This window comes from Bufo bufo, chromosome 2, assembly GCF_905171765.1.
Source record: "Bufo bufo chromosome 2, aBufBuf1.1, whole genome shotgun sequence".
Classification (NCBI taxonomy): domain Eukaryota; kingdom Metazoa; phylum Chordata; class Amphibia; order Anura; family Bufonidae; genus Bufo; species Bufo bufo.
Window position 1 is genome coordinate 606,682,519 of NC_053390.1, and position 27,098 is coordinate 606,709,616.

Below are 27,098 nucleotides of genomic sequence, written 5' to 3' on the forward strand. Positions count from 1 at the left end.
GCCAGCCTGAAATAAACCTAGTAGAGCAATTGAAGCAATGCATGGAGAAATCTCTAGAATTATGACAGATGTAGGGCTGGGTCTTGCTTTGTTGAAACTGATTGTCATGCAATATATGATGTCTGATTTTTATTCTTTACTTTAATCAGGGAATTACCCCTTTAAAAGGGAGTGCACATTTTAAGTAATCCCTTTTTTGCTACATGAGTCTCCAAATAACCATAGGCTATCCTGCTGATATAATCCTAAGTATTCAACTGTAGGAGATGATGACAGCAACCAATCAGCTTCCCGCAGTGCTACCACAGGGCAAATGGAGCATGGCAGCGTCCCTAATGAAATCACTAGGCAGTCTCTATAATGTATGGACATGATGGGTCCTCAAGAGGTCTTCTTGAGGTACTGAATACCTTTATTAACTCAGAAAATGTGGTTATTTCCCCAGACATCTTCTGTCAGGGAAGAGTCAGGAAACCCTCATACACTTTGATGGTCAGCCAGTCCCACTGAAATTGGCAGGCATCTAATATTTATGGCCAGCTTAACGGTTGTCTGTAGGAGTGATCTGGACGCCTGGACATTAAAGGCCATGAGCCCTTCCCAATCACTATAGCCATGATACACTTGATGAAGGACATTTTTGCAGGCCCTGCACTTAAAGAAGTGCTTTTAGTGCCCAAATAACTGTAATCCCTGCTCACAGTCTCTCAGGTACCATCCTAATGCAAAATTTTCAGTCCACCACTGCCAACCGTAATCTCACATTGAGGAAACATACACCCATACCTGGTATGTAAGAAAGTACTACAACTACTACTATTTATGATGATGATAATCCCTAATTCATTTTTCCCTTCTCTATAGTTATCCTTTACATTCCAAAAAAATCATGCTATATAGTGTTTTCCACTGCTCGGGAGGATTTCAGTCAAAGGGAAACAAGTTCTAATATAAGGATCAATTTACCTAATAAAAGAAACCCAAAGTACTGTAATCTATTTTATGGGATCCCTGCACTGCAGCGTGAGTTTACAGGACGATGTGTTCAATGTTAAATATCCAGCCATGTGCACAACAACAAAAAAAAATCTGTGTCCTGACGTATGCCAAAGCCATGGCTACAATAATAAAATCTAATGAAATGAAACTTAACTAAATTACCCTCCCTGCCTTGATCTGGATAAAACATTCACCACAGTGCTACATTGTCATCACGTTAAAGAGACGTGATTGTAAGTTATGGCCTCCAATTCATCTGGTAAAGCTGAGACAATGCATCTGGAACAAATAAAATTCAACGCTTAATTACAGGGAGCAGAGAGCCCAAGATTGGAGGTTAGCAAGCGGAATTTTAAGGACACTGCCTTCATTCTACACTGCCACAAGCAGGACTGTCGAGGGTGCATGTCAGAAGCATTATATTATATCCTTGAAGGGGATTTTCGGTTTGCATCAAAATCCTTTAAAGGATAAATGTCATATTTTTTATTTATTTGCTAGTTTATTAGAGCTAGGCATGTATACCTGAGTTAGTCTGTCAATGATTGCTAAAAGATCTGTAATTACCTTATAATAACAGCTTTCATTAATGTCTCCTGTCCCTTTCCACTGCTCCCTTAAAAGACCGCTGCTAGGGCTCATCTGTCTCCCAACTTAATGTAAACAGAAGACAGAGGGGCGGTCCTTCAGACTGCATGCCTGCATTAGGCTTTAGAGTGAGGAGGCGTGTCTTTCAGTAATCCAATCTAATTGGCTGGCAGGAAGCTGCTGGCTACAGCAAGTGTGTATGGGAAGTGAGGGAAAGCAGTTTTGGCCTCAGAGAACTGGCAGAGGAGCCATCTTGAGAAGATCCTCATATTGTAGGATTCAAGACAGCCGTAACTAATGGGAAAACTCAAGGAAAACGGTGGTATGTGAAGAAACTAAAGATTGCTTTATGCATAATGCTGCTGCAGCAGTAACATATGCTAAAATAGATTTTTGGATGAAAACATGACAGTTATCCTGCAATTTTCTAATGTATTTATTTTATCTTTATTGCTCCTATCTTCTGTTCTGGGCTGTGGTCACATGACAATGTCCATGTGGCTCTGTCTTATTTCCTGTAATGTTATGTCAATGGGCGTGTCAGTGATTGGGGAGTTTCTTTGTAACTAGCCGGGTGGGAGGAGCTATAGACTTATTGGACATTGTAAGGGGCAGTGATAGGGGAGTGTCTATGTAACTAGCTGGATGGGAGGAGCTATAGACTAGTTGGACATTGTAAAGGGCAGTGATAGGGGAGTGTCTATGTAACTAGCTGGATGGGAGGAGCTATAAACTAGCTGTTGCTAGGGGCAGTGCTTGAGGTGTGGCAAAGAGAGGAAAAGTGCATCATGGGTTTGGTTGGATACAGCAACAGGAAGTGCTACATACAGGATACCAGAGTGATTTGTGTACGTGTTAAAAGCGGGTCAGGAGAGTCCAAATTGAAAAAAATAAAATCAAGATGTGCATGAAACAAGCAACTACATGAGTATATCCATTAAAAAAAACATAGTAATCCCAGAAAACCCCTTTAAAGTTTATACTGCTAAGCAGCTTTCTCAACAGTCAAATTTAAACAGTGTTTGCTGAAAGAGTTTATAATTTGTAAGCCAGGCATTTAACGCTGTAATGAAGTCAGATGAATACAGTGTATCTCATATGGAGAGGAATTCTTTCTTCCAAATTCACTTTGCATTGGCCTGTGTCATAATCCAGTGCAAAAGAGCATTGACGGACGTGCTTATTGTCTATCAGAACTCGTCCTGTCCAAATATCAAAGTCTAATAGGTCCCTCGCTCCAGCATCAATTGAACTAAATATGAATTGTAACATTAGGTCAATCTAACATTGATATGACTATGAAGTTTAGGCTCCAGTGCAAATCATATACTTAGACCTCCAGCTAAATCACTATTGATGTAATGATGTGATAATGTAATGGATCTTTACATGCTATCAATGTAACATTTTTAGTTTATAGATATACAGTTCCATCTAGAAGAACTACTTCTTTCTGCAATTAGTATCAGATATCAAGGCCTGTTGCCTGCAGTTTACACGTTCAGGATTTGATGAGGATTTCAGTGAAGATGCCTCATCCAATCTGCTAACATGCTGTGTTAGACCCATTTTATACCCATGCAGTGGATAAAGTCTGCTGCACAGCAGAAAACATAGTCCGTGCTAGGAATCCTCTTCTCGTGGATCCACAGGAAAAAAACACAGATTAGCCCCACTGAATGGGGCTAATCCTCATGCAGATCTGCCAACACATCTGCTGCACATCTGCGACGGGAATCCAAGTGTCGTCCTCAGATTTCTGTTGCAGATCCTCTTGTAAATGCACATTGGACTTGCCATAAGCAAATTTGTGACATGTGAACATCTGTTTATGTAGCTACCGCAGGAACAAAGATCCAGTTATGGTATCCTCTGTAACCCAAAACCCTACTGCTATTCCACTGTAGCAATGGTATGATACTGAGTGTATTGATATCCCAGATAATGGTGAAATCTAATATTATATGTAATCTTCTATGGGAGATAAATGAAGATGACTGATGAATAGAAACTGTACTATAGACATACAATTATTGTTGCAAAGTTACTTAAAGGGGTTATCCAACCCCTATAATGACCCCCCCCCCCCCCGGCCCTTCATACACATTATATTTACCTGCTCCCCGACACCATGTCATTCCGCATCGCAGCACAGTCACAGCTGCAACTCCTCGTCACGCGGATCAAAACATCTGGCAATCGGGGGAGCAGCCAATAGGAGGCTGCAACAGGGACAAGCCTCCCTAGTGTCAACCCCGCCATGCTATTGCCTGCTCCCCCCGTCACCGAATGTTTTGATCTGCAACGGGGAGACATAGCGGCGACCGTGCTGGGATCTAGAGTGAGGCGAGTGCCAGGGAGCAGGTTAGTATAATGTATAGGAGGGGCATTGCGGGCGGTCATTATAGGGGTTGGATAACCCTTTCAAGAGAATGCAATAAAAAAGAAAAATTCTCATGCCCTATGGAAAACCACAAATGAATCAAATAAAAACTGTATTAAAAAACAAAGTCAGATCTGCTGCAAAAACTGACTAAGCTCTGCGCATCTGGGTGTAAACGTAATCTAGTAATCCTATAAATATTCCAGCCTGAGTAATGGCTCATATGCAAGCCTTGAAGGTTGGGCAGGAATGACAGCTCCCAGGGCTTTGATTTTAGAGAAGCTTAGCTCTGTTTGCTGTTGTTTGCACCCACTTGGAGTACAATAGGCTATTTTCAGAAGAGGTTGTGAAGTGGCAGATTGTACAAAATGCTTTTATTTAGAAAGATGTGACACCCTTTCATCTCACAAAAGGAACGGAATATGAAAGCCAATGGAAAGAACTTTAATGTACGATCTTGAAAGATAAGAAGTAATCTGTTAACATGGTTCATACTGGCTTTTCTTGTAGTGCACTGTATGACAGATTTAATAGCGCGACATTTAAGCTCCATTTAATAATTCCTGGGGGGGGGAAATTTAAATATCGGAATTTTTTTTTTTAAATGCTTGGTTGTCGTCATTGGTGTTTTGGTGACTTTTTTTTAAGTTCCATTTACCTACATAATTATTTTCTGGCATTGTTTTTAATCCAGTATGGAAGCTTATAGGTTAAATACAAGAAAAGCATCATCCCCAGTGCAAAATAAAGCCACTGACCCAAAAACGCATCCAGGATGCCACAAGTCAGATTATATGTAGTGCATTTTGTGTTTTAATGCAGACTTAGATCAGTGAGGGTATGATATCCCACAGCTGCTCTGCCATAGTTTCAGTGAAGGAATTTGCTGCTGGATTTACTCAGCTGTATCCATTGTGTAGTGGACGGAGGTAGTTACAGCGCTCCCAGTCCTGCCGTAACCAGCTCCATTGACTACACAATGGACGAAGCTGTAGTTCCACTGCCAACTTCCGGCACTAAAGCTACTACAGATAGGCCATCCACATAAAAGACTGGAAAACCCCTTAAAGTATCTTCTGACTGCAAAAAGTCATTAAAAATGGCATGAAAAAGGTAAAGGTAAAGGAAATTTAATTTTATTTTATTTTCCACATCTCAGACATTTATGGCACACCCACAGAACATGCCATGTCTGATAGATGCAGGTCCCATCCTGTCCCCCCAAACCTCTCTTGCGGAGGAGGCGCAGCTATTGGCAACTTCCTACAGCAAAAGCTGTTTGCCAGGGGTCTCCGGGCCCAGACCCACATGATCAGTTTATTGCTGTGTTGGTTCACATGGTAAAGGACTTAGCTGCGATGAGACAATCCCTTCAAAAGCAAAAAATTTTTATAATGTTCTTTTCATAGATTGTAAGCTCTTGCGAGCAGGGCCCTCATTCCGTGTTTTAGCTGTATAATAGCCAGCTACGTTGTGATGTCTTTTGTTTTGTACATGAACCCTGAATTTGTAAAGAGCTGCGGAATATGGTGGCGCTATATATATAAATAAATATTATTATTGTTATTTTCCGTTTACTCTGCAATATAGTTGATTGATGCATTCAGCATGTCTCCTACCCTACTGCCTGAACGACAGTCTGATAGTGACTGGTATCTTATAGGTTGACCACTCAACATTTTCATCTCATTATGCTTTCCTATAAATCACATGATTGAGGAGACTCTCTCCATAATATATATATATACATACATACAGGATGGCTATATGAATAGTTTCGCTGCCTGTAGTTGATGCAGCTGTTTCTAGCACAGACATTCCATGTGGAGCAAACAGGATGTGCATGAGCTCAGGCCATTTCCTGTTGGTTGTATAAACTTTGTTTATTATATAAAATAATATTTAGCATTGAGATATCGTTATCACTTTCAACAGTTTATGATAATAGTACACGGACTAGAATATGTTCTAGAAAATACTGGCAGAGAGCAATTGCTGATACTGTGTGTTAGTTTCATTGAGAATTCACTAAAGTGACTTTTATAGGTCTAATGTACCCCCAGTGATTTACTTATAAGGGGCCATACTTGTACCTCTATACGTTTTTATATATGTATTACCAATGGGAATTTCATGCAAAAATTGGCAAAACAAGTGAAAAATTGAAAAAGAAAAACCCATATTTTCCAGATATCCTATTACGGCATACCAACATCATTGTTCCAGTGTTCAGGACGCCCCACCCCAGCCAGTGCAAGGAGCAACTGATAATAAATAACTGAAGGTTTGGTGGACCTGTCTAGTCTATGAATTATATGGTTCACCATTACAGGTCACTGCAAGGGAAATGTATGGCTGGCTGCAGCTTCCTCTGGGGTTAACAGCTACTTATTGGGGCTATACCATCCTTACTCAATGTATTGAAAAAATTAGCTTTATCATGGTAAAACTGTCAAAATGTATTAATTCATCATCAAAGTACTATATAATATATATATATATATATATATATGGTATGTAATAAAATATATGCAAAGAAAAAAAAATATTGAATGGGTGTATGAAACGCATCTTGTGTAAATTGAAAAGTCAAGCAAGGCAACAGCTGTATGATGTTTGCATGTGCATTCACTGCTTATGACTTTGTTCTGATAGCTTAGATATTTATGACTTTAGGGTAAATGTTTGGTTAAGCCTCAGTCAGGCTGAAGGTGTCTGCATGCTATATGGTACTTCTTGATAATGGCAAATCACTCTAGTCAAAGAACCAATTGCTTGCTGTAAACTAGTCTTACATGGTCTTCTTAAGAGGGTTTTCCTATAATCAACATTTATCAACTACCCACAGGATAATTGGTAAGTGATATACAAGGTAACAGTGGCTCGCCCCAGACACTCCCGAAAGGAAACGGTGCTCACCCCACGGGTCCACCCAAACCCAGAAGGTAAGATGCAAACTGTATATACGACTGGAGGGCACTCAATTATCTGGGAACACTGATGTGAGGTATAAATGAAACTAAGCATGCATATGATAAACACCTAATTAGGTAATAAAAACATAGACAACGTGAACAAACCATAAAAAGACAAATAACAATGGTGACCGCAAGTATTGGTGCGAACAATAGCTCCTAATCGGAACGTGGGCTTAGTCCCAGATAGGCAGTCAGAGTCCAGCAGCGACACCCTGGTGGGTGTGATACAGTGTTGGTCCGTAAATTTGACTGCACTTGATTTCTATACGCAATATAGTTGTGGTGTATAGATAAACACACAGCCCCGTGGGACAGAGTACATTACCCCTCTTCTTGTGCTGGGTAGAAATAAACAATCGTCCTTACTTCGCCGCTCTGACTCACATCGGCGTCCCGTGTGGACTTGAGGTCTGGTACGCGGCGTCCCACGTGACCCGGCGGCACACCACGAGATCCACGCGGCTCGCTATGGAAAAAATGGCTGATGATCTGTTGGGTCCTAAAGTCCGGACCGTGCAATATCGATGGCACACAAATCCAGTAAGCGGAGGTCCAGGGGGGCTGCCTTTTGGTATTGGCACCTCGGGGACTTGAAAGAAAATTGCTGTCTTAAACAGGACGCGTTTCAGGGATCAAGCCCCTTCCTCAGCGGTAGTGTTTGATTTCAGGTGGATCAACTGTTGGGTCCCCCATCAATCCTGATAGCAGAGGTTTTTTTGTCTCACTTTTGAATGTCATGGTAGACATGCATTTAAACTACTGTGGCCTTCAAAGTCTATGGGACTGACAAAGATAGCCGAGAATTGTACACACCTATCTTCATCGGCAACGATAGTGTGCATGTATGTCCACCATTCCATTCAAATGATATCATGATTAGTGGGGAGACCCCCAGCAACATCTTCAGAAGCCACTATCTCACAATAGATTGAGGCAGCAACTTGTAAGTGACTTTTGCACAACTTTATTTTTGCTCCTTGACCTGTTCAAGGCATATTGTCTGAAAACTCACGTTCATGTTAGTCAATGGATTTCAATACATTACAATGGTCGTGCTAAACAATAGTGTGAAGTCTCAGAACTAAATGCTTGCAATTAAAAATACACATTTATTTGACTGCTAAAACTGTGGTACTTTCAAGTATTTCCCTGAAAATCTTTTATTATGCCGCTATGCGTGTGTGATGTTTTTCTGGTGACAGCTCTCTAGTGCCTGCTTGTGTGAAGTCGGATTCGGAATATAGACAGAAGTGGCTGTAAGTCAGTGTTCTGGAGAACAGCTATATCCTCGCTTCAGATTTGGCACTCCACAAATCAAATCAGGCTTTTGATGTCAGTTCATTTATGTAGCGGGCTGGAAATGAGCTGTACTCCATTAAAGACATAATTCTTCAGAATACGACAGCTGTAGAGGTTACCAATAAGCAGAAGCATTGAGCCGAGGAGCTGTTTATTTACTGGTTTCAGTATTGCTTTCCCATTTGATAATGTGCGTTATACTTTCGTAAATTAATAAAAAGAACGTAAAATTTTGTCTTATGACCACATTTCTCTGATATATATTTATATATATTATAATTGTACAATATTAGTAATATTACATTATTTATTGTGTGTAAGGATCGTTATGGGATCTGTGCAGAAGCTTCCCTAGCATATGCGCTTAATTCAGACCAGTACAGCATGCCCATGTTTAACCGTCTGAATCCACTCTGATGCAGACCGCATCCTATGGGTCTACTTATCAGATCGTACAGTACCATAGCTCAGTACGGCGCTGTAAGTTTGCTTCATTGCTTTCTAGCAGTTTGATATTACCCTGATGCAGTAAGCACGACGCCTATTAGGTTGGTTAATGTTTGTACAGTGCCTTCTGCTGTACTATCAGGATTTAAAATAAATTATTTTTAAATCTGACAAATAAGTGCTTCTTCTAGGTTACCAATTCCACTTTAGCAATCAAGGCCTAGAGAATGTGGCAGAAGGGAACATGTAATGGGTTCATTTATCACGGATCGTATCTACCTCAGCAGCGTTTCACAGCTGTTCTAAATATGTCTGAAGGCGATAACTGTTGCCTGAAAATCATAATACAGATAAGATCTAAAACTCTGCAGAAGGCTCGGGTGAGCTGCACATCAGTGAGGCTGTAGCCTGACACGAACTTCAAAACTTTACCATCCCATATGTTAACCTGGAAAGAGGGTCCTGTAAGGATAGTTTCACTCATTTTTTCTTTTCTTTTTAGAAAAAGCCACTAAAGCCATTTTTGGGTTAGATAAAACCAAAGATGGATCAAGCAAAATGGAGAAGTAAAAGTAATTCCTAGATAAATAGATAGATAGATAGATAGATAGATAGATAGATAGATAGATAGATAGATAGATAGATAGATAGATAGAATATATCCCCTTGCTTTTGAATCCATTTCTTGCTTTGGCTCAAAAACGTCCTCTAAAACTGTAGCTTTTTCAAAAAAAAAAATGCCACTTGTAAAACCCTAATAGCTGTGGACAGACCCTAATTGTGTTTGTTTAGGGTGCATGGATTACTTGTGCTGCCAGTAATGTACCATGTCTAATTGCACGGTTTACATTTCCAAATGTAATAATGAAGGAATTACAAGTAATAGTAACCGCTTGCATGTGTTAAATAAAATTCTTTACGCCATAAAGACAAATATATTACTGATCTTTTCTTAAAACATAGAATATGTATAACAACTGATATTTCAATGGTTCATCATGACTTTTTCCGTTTTACTGTCAACCTCTAGCAAGTATTTCTCGCACTATTTCTGAGAAAAATGCAGGAATTTTAGCATTGCTCATCTAAAGAATTCCTTTTGCAAAATAATCCGCTTAAGAATAGCATCTTATGTAACCAACGCCTTTACATCCCAGCTCAGAATAATGCTCTAAACTGTGCAGAACACTGTCTCTAATGCCAGCATTCCTCACATGCATGTAGCAGAAGAGGACATGTCTTATATACGCAGAACACATGAATTAGGGAGATGATCCATAACCACATGCTATACCTTGAGTTCCTTTCCTTCCACCACAGTGCTAGGCTACAAAGATCAAGAGAAATGAAAATACTTGCAAGAACAACTCAAATGTTCTTTTGAAAACAGCATCCACACCTGTCATTTTTAGGTATGTTCTAAGAATTTTAACTAGTAAATGTTAAAATTTATATCATATACACATTCAATTTATGTAGGTTGAGCTAAACAATTTCAGCAGGGTCTCCCAACCCACCTCTGATAGCAGACATCAAGGAAGAGAAGGATTTAACAGTTGGGTTTAAACATGCCCAACCCTTTTGTTCTCAGGGAGATAAGCTGCTGCCTGAGAAGCCTGGCAGCTGTTGACTCCTCTCTCCCTATTAAGAATACATGTACATTGGGCCAAGCTGAGTGTGCATGGTGTGGGGTATGGCGGGGTTCAGGAGGGTTAGTTGTTGGCTAAAGAAGCATTCATATGACAGCTACCTAATTGTATATCGGTCTTCAGAGCCCTCTTTGGGGTTTCCATTATCTTTTCTGTATGTTTGGCATCAAGAATAACAGTCTGCTTCACAATTCTTGCTGTCAAAAGTAAAGTGTGTATCAAACCCTAGTTTGTGTTTAGTAATTGTATATCTGTAGAACATACCTGTTTTATACTGTAGTGTCCAGCAAGGAGGGGTGACCCGTAACAAAATGAAGAATGCTTCACTCTTCCAGTCCACATCCTTGGAAGCCTAACATATTAGATTGTTTCATATGGCACGCTTAATGCAAAGGGAGGCTCCTGGAACCCGCTAATTCCAACAAGTGCCACTTTGGTACTTGAGCAAATATTAGTGCAGGCCTCATGCCAGTAACATATCCCTATGTCTCTGAAAGGGATGTTGTAGCTTTGTACATCTTTTGCTATTATTGTTCTCCACCCAGTTAACTCTTCAGAACAGATGTACAGCACAATACCACCATCTATTCAACCGCATCATTGTAGATGACTATCTGACACGTAGAGAGGGCAGCTACATAATAAAAGGATTTTAACAATAAAACTTTGGCTGAACCAGACTATATTTTACAAGCAAATTATGTTCTAGGAACACATGTACATTCAATAAGAAAAACATCCCTGTAGCCCTTCAGCTATTCCAACTGAGTTCTAGTTCAAGAGAGGAGTCCACCAAGCACGCCAGGGCGTGACTCATCCATTCTTTTACACAATTATGTATATAGTTCAAAATCCATCTTCTGTGGTTGGAGGTGATTATGTCTATAAGTGTTCAACATTTAATATTTGTTTTAAATCATTTTAAGGAATGTTAACATTTTTATGTAGAAGCAGATTGTGTATAGGATCCAACTTGGCCTTACATCGTCATCACATCTGACTACCCAAACAAAGCACTGGCAACACATGCCGAGCACAAATAGCAAACATAGATTTCCTGTGCAGCCTGCAGGAAGGATCCTCCCCATTTAACAAGGCAAATAGTAGATGAAAGGAACAATACAGATAACAAATCTTTCCTGATACAAATGCAAATCAGGTCACTGTTGTGACTAGACCATAGCTGGTCACAAGTGAATAGATAGCTTGCAAGATTTTATACGATTTTGCCCGTTTTAAAACCAACAGCTTCTATATGAAAAACTTCAGAACAAAAAAGTAATTGTTCAGAAAACTATGTGAATAGTTAGTTGTGCATCATTTGGAATCTTAAAAATGCTGTTTCCCTCACAATTCTGTTTTAGTTTCTAAAACCCTTCTCTTTCAGTTTTTGAGTTAAGCAGCTATATTTTTTCTCAGTTGTGTCTCTATTTGGAGCGCTTCTGTGGGCTTCCGGTCCATGCCACCGATCTGCACGACTCCATATCTTGAGGATTGCAGACCTATTCAGGCCAATGGCTGTTGTTCTTCGCAATAAGGGCACAAGGCACACACACTCATGTGCAGGAGCACTTATCAAGATAAGGAGATAGTACTAGCTGTACCTTCAGTATTTATTGAAGAGATAGTACCTGTAGATACGTCAGTTAGAGGGGAAATAGGATGCAGTCATATATGTGCCTGAAATTGGGTTATCAGATTTTTTTTAATCTCATCTTGCTGTGATGTGCATTACAAGTATTGCCTTATGATCATTAACATTACCCTACTGTGCTCCTGGGTCAAATTAGGTTATGGGCTCTTCCAGGATCACATGGCGTACATTGGGCATGTGATCCAAGCCCAGTTTCAACCCACAATGTACACGGGTGGCACCTACGCATTCAGGCAGCCCCGGGCACTGACTGCTTACAGTGCTCAAGGCTGCATGACTGCACTGGCACAACCTGAGTACTTTGTAGGTTGAAACTGGGCTAGGATCATTTGCAAAATATAAGGAAAGTTATCCCAGAAGAGCTTGCAACCTAATTAAACAGAGGAGCACAGCACTTGCCCAGTAGAGTAATGTTAATCGCTATAAGGTAATACTTCTAATGCACATCACGGTGGGCAACATGAGATTTAAAAAATAAAACTCTGATAACCCCTTTAATCCTTTAGTAATACTATCTCTAACCTACATCATATAAGGAGACATGGGCAGAAAGTAGTATCTGCATCTACATAATTCAAAGGTTTATAGGGAAAGATGGTACTTTCTGTACCTACTTCATTTATAGGGCGAGACAGTAATCTCTGTACCTACTTCATTTATTGGGTGAGACAGTACTTTTTGTATCTACTTCATTTATAGGTTGAGACAGTACTTTCTGTACCTACTTCATTTATTGGGTGAGACAGTACTTTCTGCACCTACTTTATTTATTGGGCGAGACAGTACTTTCTGTACCTACATCATTTATTGGTTGAGACAGTACTATCTGCACTTGTTTCATTTATAGGAGACAAGAAGAAATTATTATTTGTTCCTACATAGCTTTGTAGGCAGAAGGTTTTTTGATCGTCCTAGCAGGATGACTACCACATTACTTTGAGTCCTAAGCACAAAGATAGTGGTCACTTTGCTGTCACACAGGCTGATGCTATGGAACGGCCTCCAGAAATAAGTTCATATTTTTACAGAAAAGAAGAAATAATAGGTAATGCTATTCAAGTACATGGGAAAAACATTTCACTATACATTTTTATTTATATAAAATGATTTTATTCTGAGGTCAAGTTACAAAAAAATTCCCTTTGGGGGTGTATTAAATTTGACGTAATGCACTGAAAAAAGATATCTATGCTCGTAGGTAAGATTGAATTTACCCATAAAGATTTTGGTCCCAATAATGAGGATGTCCTGATAATTCATTACTGGGAGCTTGCATTTACACACACGTTTTACTCGGATAGAAACTTATGCAGAAAACAAGGACCCAGTAATTGTTCATTTTGACTTTGTCTGTGTCACATACAAAACACATAATTAATAACAAGAATTTGGACAAAGCCACATTAGGAAGAGGTCAATTAAAGCTGCAGTGAAAAGAAATTCACCATGTGGTAATTAACGCCTTGTATGTGTAAATGTAGGGAGAGAAAAGAATGGCTAAGATGCAAAACCAAGAAATGTGTTTAGATCTTAGAATAAACCTATTAGCAGTCTGGAAGGAGGGAACTGGGAATATGATAATGTTTTAGGAAAACCAGGCTCAGCCTAGAACTACACTACTTTACTAATAAGGTCCATATTGACTGTGATTCTTTCCTTCGTGCCAGCCCCAGTTCCTTCTGACTAGTTGTAGAGCTGATGATGAGAAGCTGAGTGTACTATATGCTAAGATATAGTGAATCCATTCTTGGCTGCCAGGACACTACACGGTTCACCCCTTTTGCCTCTACATTACCATCTTAATGGCATGTCTTGGCACAGACACAGTTTTTCAAAGTAAGTCATATAGACTGTGTGTTTGGGTAAAGTAAAGCATTCTGAGGAATTTAGAATTCCTCCCGAAAACAGACAAAGAAGTTTTCTCACAGATTAAGTAATAGCAATGAAGTGCTAGAGACCAAACCAGGGTTTCTAAAGGGCATGTCATCTTTCTTCATTCCTCGCAGAGTCTCCAGGACAAACAAGCTGCAGGCGAAGCTTAAAGGAAGCTCTTTTGCGTGCAGTTTTATTCTGAATGTTTTGAAAAGGAACACGAGCGAGACAGTGAAAATGGCCATTGACTTCTATTTCTAGCTCCCTGTGACATCACGCTCTACGTCCGTGTCATCGACGCGATTTCAGAAATGCAAACAATGAAATCTAAAGGAGCAAAGTTTTTATTTATATGCTACTCTTTTCATCTCATCTTCAAGATAGATAATGTCTCTTTAAAAAGTAGCTATGTACAGTAATCACAAGAGCTGGGATAAAGCTGCTTATTATCCACTGACCATGCTATTCTTCCTTATGTGTACACATCTATAACGGTGCAGATGCATATCAGATATAGCAGAGCTCTATCTATCTCTCTACCTATTATCTATCTCTTATCTATCTACCTAATATCATCTATCTATCTCTTATCTATCTAATCTATCTATCTTCCTTTATATTCTACCTATTATCTATCTATCTATCTATCTAATATAATCTATCTATCTCCATCTCTCCATCTATCTATTCATCTATCTCTTTATCTATTATCTATCTATCTATCTATTATCAATCTATCTAAGTCTCTACATCTATCTATTCATCTGTCTATCTCCATCTATCTATTCATCTGTCTATCTATCTATATATCTTTTCATCTATCTCTTTATCTATTATCTATTTATCTATGTTTCTACATATATCTATTCATCTGTCTATCTCCATCTATCTATTCATCTACTATCTATCCATCCATCCATTCATCTCTTTATCTATTATGTATCTATCCATCTCTCCATCTATTTAATGGTGTAGGGGATTTTCTTTGTCATAATTCACCATGATATGCTACATTGATGTGGTTCATTTTAACCATGTTTTCTTCTTCTAGCAAACTATTTGTACAGAAACATTTAAAATATTTCTTTCAATGTTTTTTGGTGAATTTTGGGTGGATTTTATTACGCTGTTTCAGAAAAATACACCTCCTTTGAGATGCTATATTAGAGATGCTTTTTATAATTAGAAACCAGACATAATATTGGATAGTGTTTCATTAATTTCTTTTCGAAATATGTAATGTGTCACCTTACAGCTGGTGACACATCTATGATTAACTCATTTATTGCCAAAGGGTATTCAGTAAATTTGTTTTGACTGCTTTCCTAGCAAATGAGTTACATAATGGTTAGGATTATTCTATTCACTGTATTCAAGAGGCTTCGCCTAAACCACATTTTTTTGGCCAGTCTTCTAGTCTACACATAAAACAGATAATCAAAATGCAGGAAACGTGGTTTACATACACTATAAACTACTTCTTTATACAGACCCTGCTTCTGTAAATCTTCTTTAAACAATAACAATTTAATTTATCTTGCAACTGATTGTATTTGGGCTATTAGTACATTCACAGTTAAAGCTTCCTTGGAGCTGCCTACATCCCATTTCTTATTCACCCCTTATAAACTTCAGTGCTCCAGATTGTGTGATTATAGAAAGTGCTCCATATATTTCCCTAGAGTGACCCATAGTGGCGGTAGAAGGGCACAGCATGCCGCTGGCATGGGGTTACGCTACATCAGCCTCCAGAACTGTGTTTCTATCTGACCTATTTTATAACTTGCAAGGAGAACAAGAATTCTCAGAGACATTTGTCACCAGCGAAACAATGAACACCATCTCATTACAGATCTCTTATAATATCAGTTTGAGTGTGATAGCAATTAAATATATTTTTAAACTGGAATTAATACAAATTATTACTATGCAAATTAATACAATTAATTTGTATTGGCTGATTTTAAACATTGTTGTACTGTCTCTTGGTTTCTTGATGGCAATCAAGATATAGTGGAGCTCTTTTGAATGATTATCGTGGGGTATCATAACATTGATGAAATTATATAAAGAAAGCTTTTTCAAATACATAGCAATAATTTCATTAAAAAGTAGAGATATACACACCATTATATACAATGTACAGACACTTGTAGACCATGTCGGGGTAATTTTAACTTAAACCATTGTACTTATTAGAGACCATGTTTGCCCTTAGTGCTCTACAACTCAGATATAGACCCTGACAAGAAGGAAGGCTTAGCTTATAATACACACCTTAACTAAGGAGCAGATCTATACACCACGCCAGGAAAGTACTGCCAACTGCCAAAGTATCAAGTGGGTTACACCTTACATTCCCCCAAATCAGGTCCTAACATTTGCTTTGCCCACAGAAGACTAATACTACATTGAACACATCACAGAGATGATTGTGGCTCCATCCATTACTGCCCAGAAACCAGAACAAGCTCAGGATATACTATCAAATATTACTTTTACAAAATGACTTTATTCAAGAGGAGTGCTGTTAAAATCAGTGTGTTAATACATTGAAGTCAGCAGCGTCCCTATGCATTATATTCATGATACCCCCTCCTCTCAATTTATTGTCCAGTACATTACAAGGAGCGAGGTAGCTCTTAGCCATGGCCAAAATGACCCTTGCATTGATTTGCCCCAGGATTACACCATGCCAACTCCTAAGGTCATCCCTATATGTAAGGGATACACTAGGAAAACAAGACAGCCATATGTTCTCCGCTCAGTGACATGTGTACTAAGAGATTATTTGTCTGCTAATCCATCTCTTTTGATCAAGCCCTACCTTTAGCATCCTGCTGATTCATCCCTAGCAAACAAATCTGCTTAGAACAGGCAGCCAGGCTTAGCCTCAGTGTAAAGCTGAATTATTAAAGCAAACAGGACCCAAAATTCAAAGTCAGCCACAACATTGCAAATAATATCAAGTAGGGATCTCTTCTGCCAAGTTTACCATACAAGTCAAATACCTCCTCCAGTTACAAGTCATGTCATAAAGCGGCTCTGATTGTGCACTGGCAGGGATATCAAAGCTGTAATTTCCTGGGTCTGCTCTGCAAGAAACTTTTCAAAGGTCTTGGAACTTAGAGAGACCAATTAACTAGTTCAAGTGATCGCCAGACAGTCATTCCTTCACTCACATCCCCAGCCTTTGGGCTTCTCTTGGTAGAGGGGATGCTTGGCTATTACAGAGGAACACTTTTTCAGTTGGGTTTTAATCGCTTTTATTTTTTCATTAAGGCAGCAAAATCACAAAAATATATATTTTTTTTTGCTGGATGTTTGTACCTTTGTACTTTCAAGTCAATTTCAATGCAGTGACTTGAAGATGGAGCTTATTAATGTAACTTTGCTCAGTATATATAACATAGTTGCAGGTAATGCAGGATTAAGAAAAAGTGTTAAAAAAGAAGAAAAAAGTATGTTGAAAATACAATATGTAACTCTTTTTTTACTGGCTGTGTTGCTTTATTAAGCTTTTATAATGCTTTATGTTATTATGTTTACATACACTCCTATGTAAAACCAGAATTATGTTATAATCATGAGTTAAGCCAAATGACAAACTCCGCTCTGATATATAAAAAAAAAAAAAGTAGATATTAGAGAGAGTAGTTAACACATACCTTTCTGACGTCACTGTAAATGTCCCTGGGTGCTCTGATGTACCCCCGAAATATTCTTCAGACACAATCAAGGTTTGTGCACTTTGTTCAGTCCCACTAAAACTTTCTATAGAAGGAAAAGCTGTGAAGTGACAGCTACAAAGTCTGCTGGCATGCCCCGGTATCCAATATCCTCACTGGCAAGAGGGCGCAGTAGGTCTTGGCATAGATGCTCTGCTGAAAAGTTGCTGTGCCTCTGCACTGTGTTAGGTATCTGCTCTCTCTCACACTGATCCTGTAGTGCATTGGTGCTGAATGTCAATAGCAGAGCACAGAGCCTTCCCTCCCCTGTGAATAAATCCCATGCACCTAACCCACCAACCAAGAGAGGAGGGTACAGATGCCTGAACCAATCACCGCCCCCTCTCCCTGCTCACTTTCTGAATGGTATGAAACCCGGCCCACCTTCACTATAAAAACAAAGACAGGGGCACAGGCAGGCACCGCAGACTTACAATGACAAAGGGATGGAGTAGAAGAGCGCAGTAAAAAAGAAGGGGGAGAGGGGGCTGTCTGTGAGGCTTGCAAAGGTTTACCAGGACTAGAATGCACTGACAGTTTATATGGTTTCAATTTAAAGGATTTATTTTAGAAAACAACTCTCTCAATTTGCAAAAAGATTTCAAATCGATCACCTTACCATAGACGGATAACAAACCCATGCAATTTATTTTCCTACTGTTTGCTCGGGACGTTTTACTAGTCATATTCGATATGGGATTTTATATTTTGCACGTGTAGCGAAGCAAACCTCATCAGCTGTACTTCTGAGGTTTTACATAGGAATGCATTACTGCTGCATAATGGTAACTCAGGGAGTTATCTCGGGGCACAGAAAATGTAGCCCCCATTCCGAAAAAAGAATGACCAAACTCTGCATATGCTTCTGTATATTTAGTACGGAGCTAACGTTGCAATTTCAGCAGATGCTGCGTGCTGCGCACATAAAAATATAATCTCAGTAATTCACTCAGCTTGTTTTTCAGGGCAGTGTAGTTAAGGATGGAACATAGGTTTTATTGAAGAAGAAGCTGCTGAAAGCACGGGGAAGGAAAAGCAAACCTTGTTTTTTGAATAAATAGTTTTTGGCGTGGAGTTTCCAGACACCATACCAAATGCAAACTGTTTCATAAACCTTCTGCCAAGCCAAAGCTGTGGTCACTGGGCATTTCTTAAAATATGCAGGCATGTAAAAAATGCCAAAAGAAGAAAAAAAAGCAAAAAAATATAGGCTTGATCCAGTGTCTTATCTGGGATTTGCGAAGTGCAAAGATCTGCATCTGTTGAGCCCTCACGATGCATTTTATAATCGGGGTATATCGCTACTTTCATTTTAATACAACGAGAATTACCAAATTTGTTTTTACAGTCTAATTTATTGACTCTGACTGGGGGGGGGTATAAACTACTGCCATTTTTATATCAAATCATAAACATATATTTTAAGCCATCCATAATAGATTGTTTAAGTCTGGCAAATCGGATTATATTATTATAAAAAGGAGATCAAAGATAGATTGCCATACTGTAAAGTCTCCCCGCTTCGGCTTGCATGTGTTGGATAATGAGAAACAGTTCCCCTACACACCAGCTTCTTAGCACTGATCAATCACTTGAAGCAAATGTGGAGCGATTCAAATCAGATGTAAGCACTTACTGCCTAATGGAAATTGCTACCTACTCCTTACACCTTCCACATTTGTGTATTTAAGGCATGAGTTTCTTAATAGCAATAATAAATGCCACCTGAATTCAGGGCAATGACTTCGGAACGAGAGGAGCTAAAAACACTCAGGGTGCTGCCATATGTTCAGGTTTTCTAATGCAGTGTTTGAAGCCAAAATCAGGAGTGGATCATAAAAAGAGAGAAAATATTATGGACTGATACGATTTCTCCTCTTTTTTGAATTCACTCCTAGTTTTGGCTTCATAATCTGCATCAGAAAACCTGAACATGGGGCTGTACCCTAAATTATTACTGCTTCCTGGTATCCACCGTTCTGGATCTGATCACATAGGTTTTGAAAAAAAAAAATGATAGTATTTTGAAACACTAGGCATATTCCTGAAGTATTCTCCTCTAAAAGTCAGGACCTGTTTTATTGGGCATTACACAGTCACAGAAAATAATGGCATGGGTAGGTTTAGTGTAGGACCCGCCTGAACTGAGACCACCTTGTCGCTTGGTAGGTGGGCTTAGATGTGTTTTGATCAAAATGTATTGACCAAGTGTCTCAGATTTTATCAATAGAGTGAGGGCTTAGTCCATATGTTATGCTTGCATCTATTATTATAGTGCATTATTTTCTGTGACTGTATAAATGTAGCCATGTACATCCGTAAGATTCCTTATTATATCGTGCAGGATGTTTTATATTTTTTTTCCCGTGATTTGTTTACTGGGCATTATCCCACATATCTTAGAGGTTCCTTGAGGATGAGACCCACAGGAACAACCTGAGAATAGAGCAAAGACTGTTTGTTCCAGTCACCAGGTAGAGTAGATACAGATACTGCAGGGAGGTTGTATTGAGGCATTGTATGGTGGTATAAATGATTGCGTGATAAATGCTTATGAGGTTATTATATGGAAATTGTATTTAATGGTATTATTTTTAGGCCATATTGCTAAACTGTAAATATGGTGACCAGGGGTCTCTATTTTGCGTGTTGTCACCTGGTATATAATATTGCAGCCTGCAGAAGACTAGTTGAAGAACAACAGTTAGGTAAGCGGCAGATAAAGAGAAATATGGCAGTCAGTACTCCTTAAGGAAGGTGTATAGTGAAAAATTATTAGGCACAATCTTACAATTTTCAAAATTTTTGGTATGGAACTCCTTGGTACTGAGTGTTTTTACTGCGAAAGATGAAAATGCAAATATAACATTTTGAGAAGAGGCCGACAATTATATTCAAGCACAAGTGTGACCATTACACCACAGTTCGTATGTTGGGAGCACTATATTAGTGTCTTAGAATCCAAGGAGTTGTCCGGGGTTGTTGTTTTTTTTACCAAAGTGATAGGGAGCTTGGTAAAATAATCAGGAAACTTCTGTGCTCACTGCAGTCCAGCGCTGCCACTCTGTAATCTTCCCAAGCTTTAGCTAGTGATGTATAGATTGGCTGCAGTGATGACCTTCCACATACTGCTACAGACAATCACTGGGCTCAATGGTCTCACTACTAAATGAGCAATGATAACTAGCCAATACATTGATTACATTTTGAGATGTTGCTCCCCAATCTTTCACACAACTCTCTCTTTCCATATACAGAAATGAGTCTATCATGCTGTGTAACATGTAACATCTAACATGTCTAACATCTAACTCTGTATAGGTGATGCAACCTTCTTAGTAGAACATTAACATCCAAAGACAAGGTAAGATAAACTGACAAGGGAGAATGAAAACAATAAAGCAGAAAAGAAAACCCTACCCTAGCACCCCACATCCCTAACTTTTCTATATGCCCCCAAAATATCTCAACCATTGTAGCTAGATCTTGTGCCCTACCTTAGTAATTTGTTACATCACAGTCCGTAAAGAACAGACTATGAGGTCAAGTTCACTTGGGCAAGGGCGGGACTAGAGGAAATTGGAGCAGGTCAGTGTAAAAATGAGAACACTAAGGTGGGGAATGAGTCAACCAGTGGTATAGCAGAGGAGCAGTTGTCCCAGGTCCAAAAATGTAAGGGGGCACCTGGTGCTGGCTGGTCAGGTATAGGGGGGCCAGGCCGACACTGTTAAAATAATGGCGGAGCAGAGAGCTAAGGGCTCTCTGCCCTGCCATTCACTCTTGCAGGCCATATGCCGGGCTAGGCCTGGCCGCAGGCCTAAACCATCCTGTGGCCTATGAGAGAGCCAGACGGGCATGCCCTGACAAAGTCATAAGGGCCATGTAACCAGTTGTCTCATAAGCCAGCTTGCAGATAGGAGTCTGCTGATAGAACACTAATAGGAGAAACAAAGAGGAAGGGTGAGGTGAGTACATTTTTTCTTTTTACTTTAAGGGGCACAGGGGGGTGGATTGTAATGAGTGGGGCTGGCCCATTTGGGACATAAATGGGAAATACTATTCAGAGGTGCTGGGGTCTTGGGGCCTAAACGTGATCACTACTGAGCAGGGCCGGACTCTGAAAGAGAATTATTACTAAGTGGGGCCTAAATGGGAATTATTGGTAATGTTGGCCTTGGTTTACTATAGTAGAAGGAACCTTGTGCTTCTGGCTTGGTATGGTTTCTGGCACTGGCAGCAGCCCAAAAAAGCTGATCAGTAGCGATGTGGGGTGTCAGACCAAACCATACCCCCAACCGGATGTGGCCACTTCTTTTCCTTTTCAGCTACATTAAGCTACATGGCAGTAAATGCAGCTGAACAGGGAAAGAAGTGGCCACATCCGGTTGGACTCGGCTGGAAGAGCCCGTAGCCTGCGCGAGTACAGCGGAGACAGTGGCATCGACGGAGCGAAGGATGAGTAAGTACTATCATCTTTCTTCCACAGCTTGCTAACAAGTGCGGATTAGAAGAAATGACTGGAGAACCCCTTTATTTTTATATACTGACAAAGCCAAACGTTGGTTTTGGTGAAGAATCAGAGTTTTTCAGAAAATAATTTTTGTTTGCTTAATATTTTTCTGACATTAAGTAATTGTGAATGGTATTGTTGTCATGAGCATAACATTGTAACTTCTAGCATTGTCATTTACAAGGGCTAAGGCATTAACATCCTTAAATGCGGGCTATTTGTATGGAAGTGTTTAGAAGTGTTTTCATGAATACAAAGGTGCTTAGTCTCTTTAAGGATCTGTGTCCACTTGCCCTATGGGTGACAAACTGCACTCACAAACCTGATGACAGATCTTATCCAGACCAACAAACAGAGAGCAACCTGCTTGGGGCAGGAAAACACACTTTCCTTGTACTGTAAACATGCCTCCAATAGAGGACCCTGTTACATGGTTCTACTAGTAACCATCATGCCCATACATAACTGTCTTATCTATACAAAAGACACCAAAATGTTCTGTTCAATGCAGAATTTCATGCTGGTAATCTCACTTCTGTAATATCAAAACTATCATTTTTTTATCGCCATTGAGTTTTGGCACTACTAAGGTCATTTTACTTGGGAAAGTTTAAAGACAAGTGAGCAGTGAGATTGTCACATAGTTGGTAAGGTTGGAAAAAGACACAGGTCCATCAGGTCCAACCGATAATCTTACCATGCTGATTGGCAGAAAACTTATGAGGTGGATGCCAATTGACCCATATTAAGGTAGAAATATTCCTTCCCGATTCCAATAATATGGATCAATGTCCCATCTCCAGAAGTCTAGAACCTATAACCTGCAACATTTACATTCAAGGAGTGAACTTGTCAGACATGTAGCTTGAAGCTCCCGGACTCCATTACAGTTCTTTCTTTAAAAAAAAAACACATGCACAAACTTAAAGTAAAACTCTGCAGAATAGAGTCATGGTCGAGATAAAACTAAAATTTTTGAGTTTTGCTCAGAATGTTACAGTGGGGGAGATTTATCAAAACTGGTGCAAAAGAAAACTGACTTAGTTGCCCAAAGCAACCAATCAGATCCTTTCATTTTCCAAAGGTGCCCTGAAAAATAAAAGGTGGAATCTGATTGGTTGCTATGGGCAACAAAGCCAGTTTCCCTTTGCTCCAGATTTGATAAATATTCCCAAATAAGTAAAGTTGCTCAAAGCTATGGATGGGTTCATGTACAAATATGTAGCAAAATTCAAAGGCATAACATTATCTCTGCTGCAGATTTGATGCAGATTTCACCTCTCTACATTTCTGTCTGCAAATCCACATGGCAAATCTAAAATATTGTATGTACTTAAATCAAACCCTATACTCTAAAAATTGTTTGCATTTATTTAAAAAATTTCCATTTCCCCAGATCATACAGATGTAAAGAATAGCCACCTCAGCAATCACAGTAACACTGTCGTGCTTGTCATGTCTGCTCACACACAGAGAAGATGCCACACCAGGGACCCCTCCGTATACCCAAAAGACCAAGACTGAGGATGTGCGTCCAGTTTGGCACATTTACAGAGGTGGACACACAAAGGCTATCCATTAGAAACAGCAGGGGGGCTAGTTTAACATTATTCCTGCATTATCTGGGTATAGTGATGAGCGAAGTTATGAAACATTTGCTTTGGCTGCTTCACAAAATTTCACGAAGAAATTAGATTTGTGACCAATTATTTTGTCATGAAGCGTATTCTTTTGTATGTAGTGGACGCAATGATGGGGAACAGTGGTTGCACCTCCCCTCGTCATTGAACCCCTCAGATGCCATGTTCATCGCTGATCGCGGTATCTGGGATTAAAATTAAGGACTTTCAGGGGCAGTGGCGTAACTAGAGTGTTATGGGCCCAGTGCAAACTTTGGATTGGACCCTTCCCCCCCCCCCCCCCAATTTATACAAAGAGCTGGCAATTTTTTTTTACACTAAGCCCAATGCATGGCTACACTCACCCAGTCCTAACTAATAAAAACTGGTCCTACCTCATCCAGGGTGTCGCTGGCGTCAGTGTGATATCCCCTGGATCCAGAACAAGGCCCCGTATGGTGATAGAGAAAAAAAGAATAATCACATAAGGAAGAGATGGTGACTGCACCTGTGAAATCCCTAGCAGGGGGCGCTGTGCTGGCCTGTAAGACTGAGCCATGCCAATGTATAGCAGGGTAATCTAGGACATTTCCCCTAAGTTCTACCACACAGTACTAATGCCCACATTGTGGCCCCTTCACAATAGTTTTGTCCTCCTTGTGGCCCCTCACAGAGGTTATGCCCACCTTTGTTCCTGTCACAGTAGTTATGCCCACTTTTGTGCCCCCTCACAGTAGTTATGCCCAGATATGTGCCCCTCACACTAGTTATGGCCAGATATGTGCCCTCTCACAGTAGTTATAGCCAGATATGCGCCCCTTCACAGTAGTTCTGGCCAGATATGTGCCCCATCACAGTAGTATGCCACATTATGTGCCCCCTCACAGTAAGTATGCCAGATTATGTGCCCCTTCTCAGTAGTTATGTCCAGATATGTGCCCCCTCACTGTAGTTATGCCAGATTAGGTGCCACCTCAAAGTAGTTATGCCAGATTAGGTGCCACTTCACAGTAGTTATGCCAGATGAGGTGTCCCCTCACAGTAGTTATGCCAGATTAGGTACCCCCTCAAAGTAGTTATGCCAGATTAGGTGCCCCCTCACAGTAGTTATGCCAGATTACGTGCCCCCTCACAGTAGTTATTCCAGATTATGTGTTCCCTCAGTAAAGATGCCCACTTTTGTGCTCCCTCACTGTAGTTGTGGCCCCCCCTTTGCCGCCAGTCTGCAGTTTTATGAAAGAAAAAAATAAACACATACTTACCTTCTTCCCTGATGACATGCTCTCTCACACACATCGTGCTGCTGGCTGTGCTGGATTCCCAGGCTTTCAGCGCTCCTCCCACAGCCAGCAGTGCAATGTGCGTCCTGCAGGGGGAGTGCCAGAGCTCTGAAAACAAGAACTGCCGGGTGCATGCATGCGTCCTCCTTGCCTCTGCCCCCCCCCCAGCTTGCGTCTGCTCCCCCCTTGCCTCTGCGTCCCCCCGCCTCTGCGTCCGGGATGCATATTATACATGTTTAAAGAGCGCTCTTACGGGGGCCCGGCATTGTCACTGTACTTTATGCCGGGCCCCGTCAGAGTGCTCCCGTTACATGTGAGTGCAGCGGGTTTCATTCCCCGCCGGGCCCTCTGCGACCACGATCGTTATGCCACTGTTCAATGGTTAATCCAGTAAAAATAAAAAATACATACTCACGTCATCCATTTGCTCGCAGAGAGGCTATCACGGCCATCTTGATTGTAAACACTGCACAAAATCTCGCCCAGTGACGTGATGACGTCACCACGCCCGGCCAGCGGGTTGACGTTGTGAAACCGCAAGATTTAGTGCGGCATCTTCAATCAAGATGGTTGCGACAGCCTCTCTGAGAGCAAATGGATGAAGTGAGTATGTAATTTCGTATTATTTTTTGCCGCCATTTCAGAAAAAGTAGATTTGTTACCACGAAGCCCAAAGAAATTCGGCTACGCGGCAAGTCAGATATTTCCTGAAATTCAGATTAAATTCAATTAGTTTAACTTTTATTTGCTCAACGCTATCTGGGGATATAAAAACATATTTATATAAGTATAGCTATAAAAATGCTTATAATTATGAGCTGGATTTGACTATAACCAACATTTCTCATGAGATAACTCCTTTTAAGAGCCCAGTGAATAAGCCAGAACTTCATTAGACCAGTCGGATCTGCATCGATTCTGCTGGAACAAGCACATTTCCCTGCGATAATGGCATCCACTGAAATAAGCTAAGATCAGCTTCCATATCAGCTCTACAAACCAGATCACAACCTATGAAAAGATGACAAAGCAACTGAAGGAGACACCATCACACAGGCGCAGGTAGCCTGTGTCATACAGTAGCCAGGGACAGCAGTGTGAAGACTTGCCTTCTACTATTAACTCTGTCAGAGCTGATGAAGACACAAGTGCAGATTTTGTATTACAGTTATTGCATTGTAAATTTAGTGTAATAATGCACGACCAGGGTGTTCTTCATTACATAGATGGCAGATCTTATCATAGCCACTGAGTTATTCAATACAATGTATCTGTATAGCGCCACCTGCTGTTTGTTGTTTTTCTTATTTCTTTGTCTAGCTCACTGTTTAGGCTCCATTCACACGTCCGTAAATGGGTCCGCATCCGTTCCGCAATTTTTGCGGAACGGGTGCGGACCCATTCATTTTCTATGGGGACGGAATGGATGTCAGTGTGCTGTCAGCATCCGCATTTGCGGAGCGCGCCCCCGATCTTCAGGTCCGCAGCTTCGCAAAAGATAGAACATGTCCTATTCTTGTCCGCAGTTTGCGGACAAGAATAGGCATTTCTATAGGGGGGCCGGGCAGGTGTGTTGCGGATCCGCAGTTTGCAGGTCCGTAACACACCACGGACGTGTGAATGGAGCCTTAATCTTTCAACTGCCTCCTGAGCTGTGATAGGAAGACAAATGTAGCAGAAAGGACACGCCCACTGAGCGGCAGCAGAAAGGATATTCCCCTTGAGCTGCCAGCTTGATATAAATCTAGCAGAACAATTCGAGCATTGAATTGGGATATCCTTGGATCTACTTGAGGTATAGCGCTGGTTCTAGTTTTGTTAGAAAGAGGTTGTCATATACTATATGATGTCTGATTTTCATTTTTTAGAATAATCATGGGAAACCCCCTTTATAGAGTCACTGAGTTTTTAGGAAAAATGTGGAGAGAGAGCGCAATGTGTCAGCACTTCTCTCTCCTCAGTGGGGGTCTCAGCACTCAGACCCCCATTAAACAAAACTTTTTATATATCTCTACGACATGAAAAGTTTTCTGAATACTCAGTGACCCTTTAAATATTGCCTGCTAATGCTGCACTAGCCACACACAAATAT

General features: G+C 40.3%; 1 protein-coding gene across 1 annotated transcript in view; it reads right to left on the reverse strand.

Moving 5' to 3' along the window:
* NDNF (neuron derived neurotrophic factor) overlaps positions 1–17,901 on the reverse strand; it is a 28,307-nt gene extending 10,406 nt beyond the window's left edge. The window contains exon 1 of the mRNA XM_040418399.1: positions 17,538–17,901. The gene's annotated coding sequence lies outside the window, so the exon portion shown is untranslated. The remainder of the gene's footprint in view (positions 1–17,537) is intronic.
* Between the last annotated feature and the right edge of the window lie 9,197 nt (positions 17,902–27,098).